Genomic DNA, 9,728 nt, shown 5'->3' on the forward strand with positions numbered 1-9,728 from the left:
AGGCCCCCTCCACCTGTGCCATGGCCGAGTGCCCGCCCTCGCTTCCGCCCGGAGAGGTAGGGTCCGGCGGTCGGAGGAGAGGGGGCTCGCCCCGTGGGGCTGGGACAGTGGGGCGGGGAGGAGCTGTGGCTTTGACCTCCCGGGGGGAAGGCCGGGAGACCCAGAGGTCGGGTCACTTGAGGTCACCAGGCTCCTAGGGCGTGGGGACGAAGGTCCGTCGGGCCCCGCCCTTCTGGTCCTCGGTATCCAGGACTTGGCCAACTAAGAAGACCTGAATTACTCTCAATGCCGGCCCAAGGGTTTGGGCGCAAAATTGAAATGGGATGCGGGGAGGTGGTGCGTGCCGGGGCAGTGAGTTTGTGCACGCCCCTGTGCAGAGCTACCACGTGGGCGCTAGCACACAGGTTGCTGTTTTGCCAGCAACTCTGATGAAGGGTGTGCGGAAGGCTTGCATGTTTGAGAAGTGGAGCTCTGGAGAATGAAGGGACTGTTTTACAATTTAAGTTTAAACTCTAATGGGTTCGTTGTTTCCTTCAATTAAGCAATAGCTCCTATTCTGTGCCTGGTACTTTCCTAGATACTTGGGATCTATCAGTCAACAAAATGCCTTCCTTCTGTTAACGTAAAAAAAAACACACCATTGAAACCTGTAACGAATTTTTGTTAGTTTATTTGAGCCAAACTGTTGACATATGCCAGGAAGCAGAACCTCAACGAATTGAGATAATGCTCCAGAGAATGGCAGGCTACATCTGTATTTATACATTGCAATCAAAGGACAGATGTAGGTGGGTTACATGAAATCCATTGGTGATAGACTAGAGAGGAGGGAGAAAGCAAAGCAGGGTAAAATAATAGACACATACTTAGGTGGGTGTAGAAACAATTAACATAACAATGAAGGAATTAGTTGTATTTGTCCTGGAGCGCAGGCACATTAGGTTGTGCCCTAAGGGGTCCAGAAAAAGGGAAGTTACAAGTTACCCAGACATTTCAAGGGTATGTTATTATAGACGCAAAAAGACAGATAGGCTCAGTTAAGGTAAAGGTAGACCTTGTCAGTGAAGATACCGGCTTAGGAGGTGACTACCCACCATCACTGCTTTCAGTTAAAGTTTAATTTCAGACCATCCTTTGTGGTGACTTTAGGTCTGAGTTTGTAAGGCCATGCAGGCCTCCCCTGAGCTGGTCAGGTTCGCATGTGGCCCCTTCCGTCCACGCTTTCTACCACATCTCAGCCTCCATAGGGGCCTCCGGAAATGCTTATTCTAGCGGTACCCCAAGAACCCCACTCCCACAGCAATGGAGAAAGATCATCCAAACATTTCCCCCATAGCAACAGGAAGTAATGAAAAGATCAAATGACAATGCACAGACAGTGAAACCTGGCTAATTTGGAACTCTCAGTATCCTGCAGTAATTTTGAGTTAGAGAAGGCTTTGAACTTTATTTCTGTACTTTGCCTTTTGGTGCTCTTTTTTGACAAGCTGGAAACTTGTGATTTATTTTCCTCTAAAAACTCTAGATTATGGGACAAAAGGGAGAGTGTTCTTTCTCATCAGTTTTTTGATGAGCAAAGTAGTAATGTTGTTTTAGTCTCAGATTATGTCATTCCTCACAGTGTGGATGGATTAATAAATACTATGGGGAAACACAGCCAAGACAGGTAAGGATCATGTATGCCCACTCACCATCAGTAAATGAGAGTTTTGTTCCTTTGTCTTCAGCCTAATGGTTTGTTTGGTGCCGAAGGTTCTAAGTAGGGCTACTTGGACTTAAGGATGTTATGGATAGGAAATTTGTACTTGGTTCCCTCCTCTGGTCAAGGGTAACTTTGGGCTTCTTTTGTGTGTGTTTTTAATATCCTTTTGATATACTGAAGGTCCCCCAAGGAGAATTTCATATTACACTTTAACATAGCTCGGTTTACTTGCTTCCTGGTTTTAAATAGGAATTTAGAGTTCGTGGGCCCAGTTTTGTTATCACAATAAAAGAGGAAAAGTGAGTCAGAGGTGTTCTGGACGTCTGAGTATTGCTGTTACCCTTTGACAGAAAGCAAACTGGCATTCACCTTCTGTCAGCAGGGGTTGGAGGGCCAACTGGGAAGTGGCCAGCCCTTTTCTCCACTTCTCAGATGACAGTATTTCTTTGAAATAAGCTTGCAATTGAAATAAATTCCAATACTTTTTAAAAAAAATCAGCAGTATCTAAGTTGGAATTGGCTCTTGCTTAGAAAATAGTCATAATGCTTTGTTTTGTTGGGGAAGGGGGTGCAGATTATTTTGTTGTTCGAAACAAGGAAATTGGGAGTAGACTAATCCCGTCATTCTTCATAAGCCAGCTTCTAGACTCCAATGTTTTCAAGCTCCCTAACCCATTACACAGTCCTGAACAGCTCTATGATGGATGGGGTGGCCTGTGTAGAGCCCCTTGAGAGGTGCATTCATTAATTCATTCATTCACTCACTCAATGTTTTTAGAGCTAGGTCTGTTTTGTGTCAGCAGACATTCAGGTTCTCTTCTCATGAGACCAGTTTTTGTCCCAGGACTGTAGATAAAGAATGAAAAAAGAGATACTCATTTATGTGAAAAAGAAAGACCATAGGCAAAGAGCAACACTTGCTCCTGTGATTTTTGTGAGCATATAATCAGATGTGCCTCCCTTAGCACAGTATCTGTCACCTAATAATTGGTGACAACCTTATTATTTTTGCCATTGTTACTCTGTCTTCTGAGCATGCTCCCAAGCCCTGTCCCCACATGTGGTGAACACTCAGCTGCCTGCATAGACATTATGACTCTGCCCCCTAATCATAAGTGGCTGGGCCCAGCAGGGCCTCTCAGAGGTCGAAAGGCTGGCTGTGCCACTAACTGGCAGTGTGACTTTGGGCAAGTGTTTAAACCTCCCTGAGTCTTACTTATATTTCTTGTTTGGAACATGAGGGTCATAATAGACCTATATCCCCTATAGGATTGAGCTGAGGCTCAAATGAGTTACTGCATGAACAGCATTTAGCACGTGAGGCACATAGTAAGCACCTTTAGATATTAACTATTCGTGTTACTACTGACCCATGTGACTACAAGTTATTTGAGTGCCTATTGCAGTGATGGCGAACCTTTTGAGCTTGGCGTGTCAGCATTTTGAAAAACCCTAACTTAACTCTGGTGCCGTGTCAACATATAGAAATTTTTTGTTATTTACAACCATAGTAAAACCAAGACTTATATTTTGGATATTTATTTTATATATTTAAATGCCATTTAACAAAGAAAAATCAACCAAAAAAATGAGTTCGCATGTCACCTCTGACACGCGTGTCATAGGTTCGCCATCACTGGCCTATTGTATACCAAGCCCTGTCCTTAGTGCTGCAGGTACATAGTGAACAAAACCAGGCACACCCCGACCTTGCAGAACTTAGATCTAGGAGGAGAAGGCAAACAATAAACAAGTAAATATAATATCCAGTAGGGAGCAGTGCAATGAAGAGCATTAAAGCAGGATGGGTCTATGATACAGATGATTAAGAAAAGGGGTAACATCGAGCTGTTCACTGAATGTTTTGGGTTCTCCTTCCCGACCTTTGTGACTTGATTTGGCCAATGAAGTATGAATAGAAGTGGTAGGTGTCATTTCTGAGTGGACCTGCAGAGGCACGGTGTGATTCTCCACACCCCTTTAAAAATAGAAAAAAAAGGAACAAAAAAGAGGTACTCCTTTATGTAAAAAGGGAAGATGATAGGATAAGAGGAGAAAGGATCTCAAAATTCCCTTCTAGACCAGTGGTTCTCAATCTTCCTAATGCCGTGACCCTTTAATACAGTTCCTCATGTTGTGACCCAACCATAAAATTATTTTTGCTGCTACTTCATAACTGTAATTTTGCTGCTGTTATGAATCGTAATATAAAAATCTGATATGCAGGATGTATTTTCATTGTTACAAATTGAACATAATTAAAGCATAGTGATTAATCACAAAAACAATATGTAATTATATATGTGTTTTTCGATGGTCTTAGGCGACTCCTGTGAAACGGTCGTTCGATCCCCAAAGGGGTTGCGACCCACAGGTTGAGAACCACTGTTCTAGACAGTCTCATGATCCAGATCTTAGAAATCATACAATTGAATTTTTGTTTTTAATATGTTGTTGGCCTGCAGTATGGCAGGCCCTCTGCTAGATTCTAACAATACAAAAATGACTAAGATTGGCTGCTCTTGGGGTTGTGGATTAACACATGATACAGATATGGAAATGATATAACAAGTGCTATGATAGAGCCATCTGTACCTAGCTGAGAACACAGATAAGGGAGCAATAAAGGCTGCTCCCTGACCTGGGTGGGGTTGGCAGAGAGAACTATAAACTGTATAATCATAACCAGAACATAATGAAGACTTAGGAAGTTGTCAAATTAAATGAAGGGGATAAAGAAGGTGCTTAAAATTTACCAGTTGAGAAAGGGAGCAAAACAAGCTTCAAGATGGAATACCAAAGTATGAAAAAAAGTTCAGGAGGCAGAATAGCTTAGGTGGCTAGAAGAAAGCTGAAAAGGTAAGTGGAGGCCAAATTGGCACAGGCTTTGTGTGCTTTGCTAAGGACTTTATAGTATAGTCTGGCTAGTGATTTTTTTGAATGTAAGGGCTCCTTTTAACCATTAAACACAGATAGAAAATTGTTGCATTTTATATTATGTCAGTCTGCAAACTGTGCTACAGAGTGATTATTGGATCTCTTGATCTTACTTGATGCTGACTATGACCAGCAACCATACTCATTCCAAGTCATCAGTAAGTTGGGAACCACTGCTCTAGGCCTACAGAGAAGAATCAAATCCGTGGGGCTCTGTCCATGTCATCTTTTTGCTTACTTTGCAGTTGCTATTAGAGTGTGTAAGGCTGAGAATAGGAGTTGATTAGCTGAAGTATCTTTCTGATCATTTAGGAGATCTACTGAGAAAACCTTTGAACTTTGAGTTAGTAGATGACTGTTCTCTCTTCTTCCACTCTTCTACAACACCTGGCATCATTTGAAAAGTAAGAACAAATATGTAGCAAGATTTACATATCTGTGTTTATTACATTTAAATGGAGGATTTTTATTTTATGTTGTCCATCTCTTTTTTTTTCCTTTGCTATCAAAGTGTCTTTTTTAGTATGATTATAATAGTAAGGAGCTATTACGTTTACATGTCCTTTTTTGGCAAAATTATAAATTGACACTGTAGTTGTTCCATTAAAAAAAAACACACAAAAAACTATAATTGTGGTTCATGAAATACAAAAGCCAGGAAGCCATTACTATGCCACCTCTTTTAAATGAGCACCTTGAAATAAGTATACAAAACAGGTTGGATCTGTGGTTAAGTGCACAGAAATTCATAAAAGTGGTAATATACAAATCGTTAGACTTCATCTCTCCAAAAATGGGCTTTTGCATAGACATCACAAGGAAAGAAAATGACATATCAATGTCTCTTGTAAATAAGGATTAAAAAAAAATACTAGCAGACCAAATCTTGCAATACATAGCAGGAGTATACACCATGACCAGATGGGATTTTGTCCCAAGAATACCAAGTTCATTTAGTATCTGAAAATCAATTTATGTACTGCACCTTATTAACAAAATAAAGGAGAGAAACCACATGATCATTTCAAAAGACAAAAAAGGAATTTGAAAAAATTTACCACCCCTTCATGATTTAAAAAAAAGACCACTTGACAAATTAGGACTAGGAGGGAACTGCCTCACCTGATAAAGGGCATCTGTGAAAAACCCATGGCTAACATACTTAACTAGGGGCCCAGTGCAAGAATTTGTGCACTTTGAAAGGAACTGTGGGCATGGGGGCAGGTCTCGGCCCATCCTCTGTGCCCCCGCCCACTTCCTCCCACCGCGCCCCTGGTCACCTGTCCATGGGCAGCCCTGCTCCTGCCACCGCCACTCCCACACACTGACAGCACTGGCCCCGCTCGCACCCGTCAAAGGCGTGATTGGGGCCGGCACCAGCAGTGGGTGCAAGCAGCAGCTGCTGCCCTGTTTGCCCCTCAGGAGCAGGGGGAGATGGAGAAGCCCTGGAGCAGTCAGGGCTGGCAGCTGCCGCTAACACCCAGTGATGGTGCCTAGTGATTGGGACCGGCAGTGGGTGCGAGCTGGGCCGGCGCTGGCAGTGGGTGCAAGCAGTGGCTCCGGCACTGGCAGCAGGTACGAGTGGGGCTGTCGCTGGCAGCAGGTGCAAGCAGCAGGCAGCTGCTGGCCCTGGTCTCCCCTCAGGAGCAGGGGCAGGTGGAGGAGCCCTGAGGGGCAATTCGGGCTGATAGCCATCACTCGCACCTGCTGATGGTGCCAAGTGATTAAGGCCGCCACCAGGCGCCAGCAGTGGGTCAGTGCCGGGCAGGACTGCAGCGCGTGGGAGCAAAAAATTTTCAGTAACCACCAGAGGCTCATCCCAATGACAGCGACCGGTGCCCCGCCTTGGTCTGGAGGCCCTGCTCACCTGCTCCACCATCCCTCCGGGGCCAACGCCCGCCAAGTTCCACTCATGCCCCCTGGTAGTCAGTGCACGTCATAGCGACCAGCTGTTCGGTTGTTCCGCCGTTCAGTCTATTTGCATGTTAGCCTTTTATTATATAGGTTGGGGAAAGACTGACTGCTTTCCCTCTAAGGTCAGGAGCAAGGATGTCTGCTCTCATCATTCCGTTTAACATTGTACTAGAATTTCTAACCAGGGAAGTTAGGCAAGAAAATGTAAAAGCATTCAGATTGTAAAGGAAAAAGTAAAACCATCACTGTTCACAGGTGACAACCTTGTACATAGAAAACTCTAAGGAATTCACTAAAAAACTATTGGAGCTAATAAGTTCAGCAAGATACAAGATCAATATATTTTTTTAAGTATATGAAAATCAGTTTTATTTCTACACACTAGCAAGGAAAAATCTGAAGAATCTAAAAAAGAATTCCCTTTATAGTAGCATCAAAGAGAATACGTAGGAATAAATTTAACAAAACATAAAATTTGTACTCTGAAATTAAAGATATAAATAAATGGAAAAACATTCCATGTGTGTGAATTGGAAGACTTTAATATTGTTAAAATGGCAGTACTCCTCCAAATTTATCTACAATTCTATCAAAGTTCCAGGTGCCTTCTTTGCAGAAATTGAAAAACTGACCCTAAAATTCATATGGAAATGCAAGGGACTCAGAATAGCCAAAAGCAGTCTTGAAAAAGAACGGGGTTAGAGGATTCACTTTCTGATGTCGAAACTTACTACACAGTAATCAGGAAAATGTGGCACTGGCATAAGAACAGACATACTAGTATAGATCAATGGGATAGAATGGAAGACCCAGAGATAAGCCCTTACATTATAGTCCATTGATTTTTTTTTTTTTTTTACCAGAGTCACAGGACAATTTAAGGGAGAAAATAGTGCTGGGACAACTGGACACCCACATCGTTCAAAAGAATGAAGTTGAACCCCCTTCTCACAACATCCTATCTAATAAAAGAGTAATATGCAAATTGACAGTTTCTCCAACTCACAAGATGGCCGCCCCCATGTGAACACAAGATGGCCAGCAGGCAGGTGAGCAGTTGGGAGCCAGCAGTCCTGAATTGTGTGAGGGGTCCCAGATTGGAGAGGGTACGGGCTGGGCTGAGGGACACCCCCCCCCCCATGCATGAATTTTGTTCACCAGGCCTCTAGTATACAAATATTAACTCAAATCGATCAAAGACCTAAATGTAAGAGCTAAAATTGTAAAATAATTAGAAGGAAACGTAGATGTAAATCTTTGTGAACTTGAATTAACCAATAGTTTCTTAGATATGACACCAAAAGCACAAGGAACAAAAGGAAAAAATAATTAAATTGGGCTTCACTAAAATAAACTTTTGTGCTTCAAAAAGCACTACAAAGAAAGTGAAAGACAACTCACAGAATGGGAGAGAATATATGAAATCATATATAATACAGAACATGTATCTAAAATAATATAAAGAACTCTTACAACTCAGCAATAAAAAGATAATCCAATTTTTTTAATAGGCAAAGGGTCTTAATAGAAATTTCTTCAAAGGAGATACACAAATGTCCAATAATCACATTGAAAGATGCTCAACATCGTTAGCCATTAGGGAAATGCAAATCAAAGCTACAATGAGATACCACTTTACACCCGCTAAGATGATTATAATAAAAAAGTTAATACCAAGTGTTGAGGATGTGTAGAAATTGGAACCCTTGTACATGGCTGTTGGGAATGTGAAAAGGTGCAGCCACTTTGGAAAACAGTCTGGCGTAACCTCAGAAGGTTTAACATAAAGTTACTGTATGGTGTAGCAGCTCCACTCCTAAGTATGTTCCCAAGAGAATTGAAAACATGTTTACACAAAAACTTATATACAAAGGTTCATAGCAGCAGCATTCATAATAGCCAAGAAGAAACAACTCAAGTGACATTCAATTAATGAATAGGTTAAATAAAGTTGGTATATTTATACAATGGAATAGAATTTAACAATAAAAAGAAATATGGTACTGACATGTACTACAAGGTGGATGAACTTTGAAAACACCATGCTAGGTGAAAGAAACCAGTACAGAATACCACATATCTTATGATTCTGTTCATATGCAGTATCCAGAGTAGGCAAATCCATGGAGACAGGAAGTAAATCAGTGTTTGCCTGGGAGTAGGGGTGTTGGGAGTTTAGGTATAGGGCTTCTTTGGGGGATGATGACAGTGTTTTAAAGTTGATTGTGGGGATGCTTGCACAACTCTGTATCTATATATATAAAAGCCTAAGTGACTGTTATGACCGAATAACCGCTTGACTGGTCACTATGATGTGCACTGACACCAGGGGCAGATGCTCAATGCAGGAGCTGCCCCCTGGTGGTCAGTGCATTCCCACAGCCAACCTCCTTCAGCTGGCCAACCTCCCACAGCCCCTCCCGCAGCCGGCTGGCCCCGATCAGGACTGGGCAAGATGGCCCTGATCACCAGCCAGGCTGAGGAACCCCACCCATGCACGAATTTGTGCACTGGGTCTCTAGTATATAATAAAAACAATCAAATTATATACTTGAAATGGGTGAGTTGTACAGTAGTATGTGAATTATAGCTCAATAAAGCTCTCATGAAAAAACAAACAGGCTTTTGAGGTATGACTGATTTTGTCATGTTGCTGATTTGCTTTTGTTTACCATTATGTCTGTTTGAACTTTATTGTCCTTTCTGTTCTAGAGCTAAGCCTCTCTGCCGGGTGCCTACAGTTGGAGCACAAACGCCGAGATTTCACCTCCGCTGGGAGTAGGAAGCTCTACTTTGACACCCATGCCTTAGTGTGTTTATTTGAAGAAAATGGTAATCCTCTCTCTTTGATCACTCAGTGCCATAGGAGAACATAATAAATTATGACTTCTCTTATGGTTTCATCTAATATCTCTTATTTCTCTTTGACTTTTAAGTCTACAAGTGATCTTTTGGTCAGTCTCCATTTCTTAAGTCCTCATTTTCTGTTAAAGGACATTTTTGCTCCATCAGTGCAGTAAGAGATTTTCTCACACAGTCTGTCCAGGTGAAGCATATTCTTTTAACATCACTCCAGAAATACAGCGCTAAAGATACAAAGTTAGACACAAGTCAGCAAAACTCAGGGGTGGTTCTTATGATGACCACCTGAAGCACAGAAGTGCTTTTCTTTCAC

The 9,728-nt window shown here is 42.2% G+C and overlaps 1 protein-coding gene across 3 annotated transcripts in view; it reads left to right on the forward strand.

Annotated features, from left to right (window-relative positions):
* Nucleotides 1–9,728, forward strand: part of MCUR1 (mitochondrial calcium uniporter regulator 1) — a 34,183-nt gene continuing 24,455 nt past the window's right edge. The window contains exons 1-3 of one of the 3 annotated variants that reach the window (XM_006769711.2): nucleotides 1–56; nucleotides 4,952–5,043; nucleotides 9,266–9,385. The gene's annotated coding sequence lies outside the window, so the exon portion shown is untranslated. Of the gene's footprint in view, nucleotides 57–4,951; nucleotides 5,044–7,395; nucleotides 7,527–9,265; nucleotides 9,386–9,728 lie in introns of those variants that run through there. The other 2 variants (XM_006769710.2, XM_015567806.1) reach the window with 2 other exon arrangements.

The sequence above is a fragment of the Myotis davidii genome, unplaced genomic scaffold (genome assembly GCF_000327345.1).
Source record: "Myotis davidii unplaced genomic scaffold, ASM32734v1 scaffold62, whole genome shotgun sequence".
Taxonomy (NCBI): domain Eukaryota; kingdom Metazoa; phylum Chordata; class Mammalia; order Chiroptera; family Vespertilionidae; genus Myotis; species Myotis davidii.